Raw genomic sequence first — 8,090 nt, forward strand, 5'->3', positions numbered from 1 at the left:
TGTAAATGTGTTTGCTTTATGTCTGTGTAACTTTCTATTTGTGTAATGTAAATGTTTGTGTATTATGTCTGTGTAACTTTCTATTTGTGTAATGTAAATGTGTGTGTATTATGTCTGTGTAACTTTCTATTTGTGTAATGTAAATGTGTGTGTATTATGTCTTTGTAACTTCCTAATGATGCGATGTAAATGTGTTTGCTTTATGTCTGTGTAACGTCGTAATTATGCAATGGAAATGTTTGTGTATTATGTCTGTGTAACTTTCTATTTGTGTAATGTAAATGTGTGTGTATTATGTCTGTGTAACTTTCTATTTGTGTAATGTAAATGTGTGTGTATTATGTCTTTGTAACTTCCTAATGATGCGATGTAAATGTGTTTGCTTTATGTCTATGTAACGTCTTAATTATGCAATGGAAATGTTTGTGTATTATGTATATTACTTTCTATATATAATGTGTGTTTTTATTTGCGTGTGTAACTTTCAATCTATACAATGTTAATGTTTGTTTAAAATGTATGTGCTACTTTCTGTTTATATGATGTAATGCGAAAATGTTAGAGTAAACAAATCGACACTTACGCAACAGCCGCAAAGCATGGCAAGAGCGAAGATGAAGAATCCTTAAAAAAAGAATGTAATAGATATTTTTTTATTTCATGCATTGAAAATTATCAAATCAACATAATCTGGTTGTTTAATGCTTTACCTAAATTATACATGTCATTGCCTGTCGTCACTGTCTTCATATCGAATTTCACGTGATAAGGGGGCATCTAAAACGTGGGTATTGAGGTTACCTCAAGACGAAATCAATTGTAAAATGTGGTTCAAAATCTATGGTTGTATTTTTGTTCTTCAATCTCATTCGGTAACCTTTTCAGTTCCATGCTTATATTTGTACGTGTAAAATATAGACCCGATTATTACTATTTTCCTTGTAAGAAAATTTTAAACGTATTACTATTTCTGAACATGGTATATTCTGAGTAGAAATATGTGCTAGTAAGACAACAGCCAAAATTGTTATTAATCAATAACAAATTAGATACATCTATTTGAAAGATATGTACACGAATGGATATCCAATGTATTTATCAGTTTGGTTTTTCTTCAGTAATTCATTAAGTGTTTTAAACAGATGTATTTAAAACTCGATGAGTTTTTACTCCGGAATTTTTTTCCTTTCATTACGCATTGTTAGACTTAATCACAAATCATTTTCCTGAGACTTGGAATACGTGTGCACATAAAACAGTATTATTGCAAATAATTCCATTCATGGGATTTGTGATATACTGTTTACGATATGTTAATTAGTTGTTAGGGTCTGTTTCGGTTAACAGATTACCCTAGTAACACGTGCACCAGTTTAATGCCACTCCATTTAAACAAACTTTGCAACTGTCATAAGTATACATCCATATTGACGAAATATACAACTCCGGGTATAAAGAACAAAAGAACACTACATCGGTTTTATGCTCTAGTAGTGGACTGCGCATTCTTGTACCTTATTTCGTATTGAACTGACACGCAGAATATTTAGTGTGTGTTATCATTGTTACACTCTAAGTGGAATTTGCAGCTTACCTTTAAAATATAGTTTATTTGTTGCTTTGTATATCTAAATATTATACTAATTCATCCAATTCCATTTAAAGTGACTGATTCACGTTAGTTTTTGTGTTTTTTTTTTTTTTTTTTTTTTTTTTTTTTTTTTGTTTCTTTTTCTAAAAAGAAATATTTATGTTAAACATTAAAATATAATTCATTGAATGTTGACGAACAAAAGTTGGACGTTCCATGCCAAGTGCAGGGATGAGAGAAATTATTTAGCCTTCATTCTGTGTTATGTTAGCAAATACTCGAGTCTCTTTATGTTTACAAACAAAGAAGTGAAAGGTTAGTTTTGTAATTTAAAGCAACTTAATTTTTCACAGCTTTTTTATGATACATTTTATCTAAGGAATGTTTGATATATATATATATATATATATATATATATATATATAAAGCACAAACAAACAATTATAACACCCAACCTTATGTTTACTCCTAGGATCTAAACGATACATGTGATAATCAATTAATTATATATAAAGCACTAAATAATCACAACTAGGTACTGAAAATTTTCACCCCAGCCCGGGGTCGAACCAGCGACCTACGGCACCCACCGCCTAGCAAGACTGTCAAACCAGTGCGTAAGTCCACTCGGCCACAACGACTTCCCTAAAAGGAAGTGTTGTTATGCTCATAAAGCGCTACTTATAAAATTTTCAGTACCTAGTTGTGATTATTTAGTGCTTTATATATATATATATCGATCCATTTCTCATATTTTCATTGTTTATGGAAAATGACAATGTTCAGGTTGATATACTACACAAAGACCTTATATTTTCATTATCAAGGGAACCTATTGCATAGCTTCTTTGGAGATATGCCCATACTTGGAGATGACCTATATTTCATTTGTTACTACTGATTTAAATTGAACATTTGTAGATTTTGTCATGTCAAGGTGGAAGGTTATTTCTACTACACTAGGGAAAATTTCATCCTTAACAGGAGTGCCTCAGAAAAATCCAAGAAGACGTTAATTGGTGATAATGACTACCGGTACTAAAACTGGCACAGGAAGTTTTAAAGCAGCAACAAATCTCGAATCATTTGGCTTCCCATCACTCATTTCAGTCCCAAATCATGTTGACGCAACACATTCAAATTTAACAGATGTCAATATACCTACACTTCAACCTGCTGAGTTGACCACCCAATCACTTCACCGGACACAGGACTTCACTCCCAAAATATTGCATCAATAGTGTCACAAATCTTTAAGTCACACGAAGGAAGCATTTCGTGTCATGTTTTAGTTAAACCATTTGCAGAGTTTCATTCCACAAACATACTTGACACTTTGACTACGCCAGCATGCTACTACCTTCTATCAGCATCATTAACATGCAACACTTACATTTTCTCCGAAAGAAGTTGGAACTTGTTTTTTCAGTTCTCCACAAAAATACCTCATACCCAATCTCCTCCTTAGTTCTATCCAACTTTAGTATATGTTTCTCCCCAAATAATATCTACCCATGCATTAGCTCTATACATAATATTATAGGCTTGTCGGGTCCATCAGACTCATATTTGGTGTGAAAAATAGTGCAAGAAAGTCACTATTCTGCCTGTAATATAGTCTACCAATAACTGGTATCATTCTACAAGAGTCAATTAAGGGTTTGCAAATTTCAGTTCACAATCTACATCATAAAATTCTTTATAAGGCGATTTTTCCCCTGGTATTGGGTGAAAAAGTAGTACAATGAAAATGTTTAAAAAGGAAAGTTATTTTAAGAGATGATGTATCATTTTAATATTTTCAACATTAGCCTTCTATAGTTGGTATAGTGTTTCGGATTCACCTTAAAGCATCAAAGAATATTGATATGTGCCCTGATCAACTCGTATATAGATATGTACGTCATAAAGGATGGATGCAACTTAGAAGATTTATAGCATGTGCACGTTTTGGATGACTATCGATTATAATTATACAAAGGAGAGAGGAGAATTCTCTCTAGCAGTAAGTAGAAAAATGAAAGCTAATGACATTTATAGGCTGGCATTCAAGGTTATACTTTTGTATATAAAGTAAGGTTTTGGGCAGTACATATAAAACTAAACAAAGAGAGAAAGGCAACCACAAACGATGGTATACGATGGATATTAGAAAATCTTATCTGGTCAGCAAGAGTACTAACATTTTCATATTAGGCATATCTGGTTTGATATGTATAAGTATATTCTTTATATTGATATTTAGAGGTATCAATAATCACATCAACTAACGGGAAACGTATTTCAAGTTGATAAGGAACTCCCCAAGCTGCAATTTATCTAGGTGAACCTGTAGCTGTTTGCCTGAAACATCACTACATGATAAAATAAGGGAAATTCTTAACATTGTGTGAGTTCACTTTATATAATTTTCATTTATTGCTGAAAAAGTCAGTAGAAGCAGTTGCTAGATCGAAATATTACACATTTTAGCGCATATCCCTCGAGCAATAGATACAGGAATGATACACTCGTATACATCTACGTTTACTAAATAAACAAAACATAGATATAGTTCCCATAGCATTTAGAAATTTGCCATGTTAATGATAATTGTCAATGCAACCACTAAAATATCAAATCCTTTCCAGCTTCCATAACTCAAAACCTGACACCCTTTGAATGTGTCTGCTTTGATTATACATTTTCAGGGCTTCAATACAGTTATAACAACATCTTTTCATAAGTTTAGTCTGTTGAGATTAGCCTTACGGTACATGTACATTAGAATAATCTTACACATGTGACTGTGATATGTATTTCTCTACCCCTTTCCTACCAATAATGTACACAAAGTTACAGACAAACAACACCATATTATATACAAATTTCAGTAGGACAGGAATTTAAATTTCTACTTGAATTATCTTTCGCTGTGTAACAACTACTACGAACCCCAATTGCTTTTGCTTTTGAGTTTGGTTTGAAAATATTTTCTGTGGAATTTCCCCCTGTCTTTTATCCTGTATCTTACTTAGTTTAAGTGCTTTATATGTCCCCATACTCCCATAATTGGTTTCAGAAATCTAATATTGGAGTGATTAGTCTATATATTCAATAGATATCAAGGTCAAATATTGTCAGAATCAAAATTCATGTTATGTAAACGTATGTATCATTTCACATTGCCAACAATTGGAAAAGCGTCATAAGTGGATGTGTGGGGGGTATTAGTTTATATACATGTAAACAAGTATCTTAGTTCTAATAATTTTTTCTTTCAGAAATATGTAGTCAGCAAGAAAGTTGATCTAAAAGGAATTGCAATGAATCAACGACTGCCACATGACTTGGATTAAAGTTACTCACAATATATCCCTCCCTACAACAGCTACGGCCAGAAAAAGACCATCCGACAGTAATGCTGGTAATTTAATTTTCATGATAAAATGTACTACATCTCCTTTCTATGTAGTGAAACATATTTTATTAGGTTTCATAAAAGCCTATGAATTGAATTTGAATGAATTAATCTTGAATGTAAAATACTTGGTATTTTATGTATATATACAGGTAAGTACCTATTTTTATGATTTTTTTTTGGGGGGGGGGGGGGTTATGCTATACTATTAAAATGATATTACAAATAGATGCACAGCTACATATATCTATGATATACATGTAAAACAAAAGAAATTGTATCTGTTGCAGTTTGATTGTGAAAGGGTATTTTTTCAGGTACATTTACCTTGAGTGTTACTTTTACATGATAGGGCTACGCTGTGTTCGGGATGCTTCGCAAAATTTCCTTTCTTGAGATAAACAAACATGTCATATAACATAGGACAACTAGTAGAATGACGTTTAAGATCTTACACTTGAATGGCACAATCCCGTGGGGATCCGGGTTAGAATAGGTCATCAGTACCCCTTGCTTGTCGTAAGAGGCAACTAAAGGGGGCGATCCATTGGATGAGACCACATTAACCGAGTCCCTGTATCACAGCAGGTGTGGCATGATAAAGATCCCTCCCTACTCAAAGGTCCTCAGCGCCGAGCATAAGCTGAAATTTTGCAGCCCTTCACCGGCAGTGATGACATCTCTATGTGAGTGAAATATTCTCGAGAGGGACGTTAAACAATAGTCAATCAATCATAATGGGAACAAACGTTTAGCATCAAATATTGATTTTCTGCTCATTAAGTCTCGTTGTTAAAGGTTACTTATCTAAAGGGGGTGTTGTATGTCTTTGGTAAGGCATGAAGCTCAGGTCTCCATATAAGACTGTTTAAGCTACAAAGTCAGTTGTTACGATATGTCCTTTTAAAGGTAGAATAACAAAGATTCTAATGAATGAAAAACTTACTTTTGACCTCCAATTATTTAGGATTTCTGTAATGAAGTTTTTACAAAATATATGTATACTTCTCCCTCATCCCGGCCAGGCAGTCTATGTCACAGGAACGTGCAGTTTGGAAAGTGTGTATATATTCTATGTATATAAACCGCCTCAATACCTAATTATCAAAAAATAGAACTAATGATTTATCCAAAAATTGAAATCACATATTCCAGATAAATAATTGGTTTTGTATTTATTTTTGTCATCGGTAGAGAGGGATGGGTGTCACACATGTATCTACGGTCTTTAGTGATAATAATCTATACATGTTATCCACACGTTAGGTGCCTGCGGTCTATGCTACTACCACAGTATTCCGGGTAGACACTAACATCTTGCAGGACTATCCTTGATTCACTTGACCAGCAGCCGAATACTACAAGCTGTGTTGACATTTCTTAACAAGTTAGCAACATGGGAGGCGGGACTGTGCTCTGCTGGAGGAGACATTTCTCCTGCTTGCATGGGTATACGGAATCTTGAATTTTTGAAATAATGTATTTCAGTTACAATTTATTCCAAAATCATGTCAGTATATTGATGCTGATTATAAGCTTTGCAGGGCAAACCTTAGTAGATCCACTCCAATTTCTACATAAAGCAGGCTACAGTTAGTGTCAAATCCTGAGCATACCTATTTGTATTCAGTTTCTCCAAAACAAACTATGATAAAGGTGATTGACATTTCATATGCATGTTAAGATCAAAATTTGTTACAAATAGAACAGTACAGCATTTGAATTTTTGTGAATGGGTATGCGAAAGAACAAATTACTGCCCAGACGGCATACTTCTTCATGAGAGTTATATTTACAATAAGAATATATAGATAAGGGATAACAAATATCAGTAAAGCATAATTGTTAAAACTCTTTCAATCAAATTCTTAAATCAAATGATTAGGGCAAAATGTATTTATATGTGTTACGTAACTGTATTAAGATACTGTCTTGATCCCAGTATAATTGTTAAATCCTGTTACAAAGCTGTTAATCTAATTAAGACAAACTAATCATTTTTGTTTGTGGAAGTGTACATATATTTTCTTCTGCAAATGTTATATTGATGTGTTAAGCAATAATCAATAACATTGTTGAAAGCCTCATAATCATAGAACTTGTTTTAAAATTCTACTCTTCAAATACAATTATTACATGCAGAAATGCCTTAAAAACAGATGTCGGATAATCATGGATGTAAGATCTGAAGTACATGCATGTTCCACCTCAACAAATCAAACAAAGGTGGATAAGTTATTCCTGCAATGGAGAGATAAAGGATTGTCAACAACAGGTTAGCACATAATGATAGATTAATGCAATGCTTTAAGAATGTAATTTACTTGTTTTCATTTTGAAATGTATTCCATATATATGTACATAAACAATGGATAAATGCATCAATAATGTTCTACAGGGAACATGGAACACATCGAATCAATGTTTTATTATGTTATGTAATCATGAATTTGTAACTTATGAGGTTAAATACACCAGTTGGTAATATAGAAACTGAATAACTGGTAATGACCTTAACCATGCTAATCCATTTCAATGTTTTGCCATAGTAAACATGTACACGTACAAATGTACTTCATAAATACCCATGATACATTAGTAAATTGGTTGCAATGTAGCTGAACATATGTACGAATGACTTTCTAAAGAAATAGTTATAATATAAATATTTCAATACCAGTCTTATATATAAAATTTGGTTTCATATAATTCGGTACCTTTCTTTCAATATAAATAATTTTTTTTTATATTATTATGTTTCAATCTTCAACAGCAATGCTTTGGAAACTGGTTCCTGTTCACCTGCGCCCATATACCTTGTGTGTCTATTGTGAAGGACCATCGTTTAAGCCATGACTCTATCTATCTACTCCATAACCCCAATAACTTGGATAAGGCTGAGACTAGTGTTGATAGTCTTGTAAATGTTATATCATTGCCAAAACTACATTGTAAAATTTGAATGATTTCTGTGTCATCAATGACGAAATACTACCATTCTAGAGGAAAATATCAATTAGATATAGACTTCATTTATGTACATCAGCATCTAGTTTAAATTGTATGCGAAAGAAAATACATGGTGTTGAAAACTTGTAA

The 8,090-nt window shown here is 32.7% G+C and overlaps 1 long non-coding RNA gene across 3 annotated transcripts in view; it reads left to right on the forward strand.

The window, feature by feature from the left end:
• Positions 1-8,090, forward strand: part of LOC125677224 (uncharacterized) — a 30,898-nt gene extending 22,808 nt beyond the window's left edge. For 2 of the 3 annotated variants that reach the window (XR_008801029.1, XR_008801031.1), the window contains exons 2-5: positions 4,855-4,997; positions 6,258-6,440; positions 7,134-7,266; positions 7,765-8,090. This is a non-coding gene — a long non-coding RNA (uncharacterized LOC125677224). Of the gene's footprint in view, positions 1-4,854; positions 4,998-5,576; positions 5,678-6,257; positions 6,441-7,133; positions 7,267-7,764 lie in introns of all 3 variants that reach the window. The other variant, XR_008801030.1, reaches the window with a different exon arrangement.

This window comes from Ostrea edulis, chromosome 3, assembly GCF_947568905.1.
Source record: "Ostrea edulis chromosome 3, xbOstEdul1.1, whole genome shotgun sequence".
Lineage (NCBI taxonomy): Eukaryota > Metazoa > Mollusca > Bivalvia > Ostreida > Ostreidae > Ostrea > Ostrea edulis.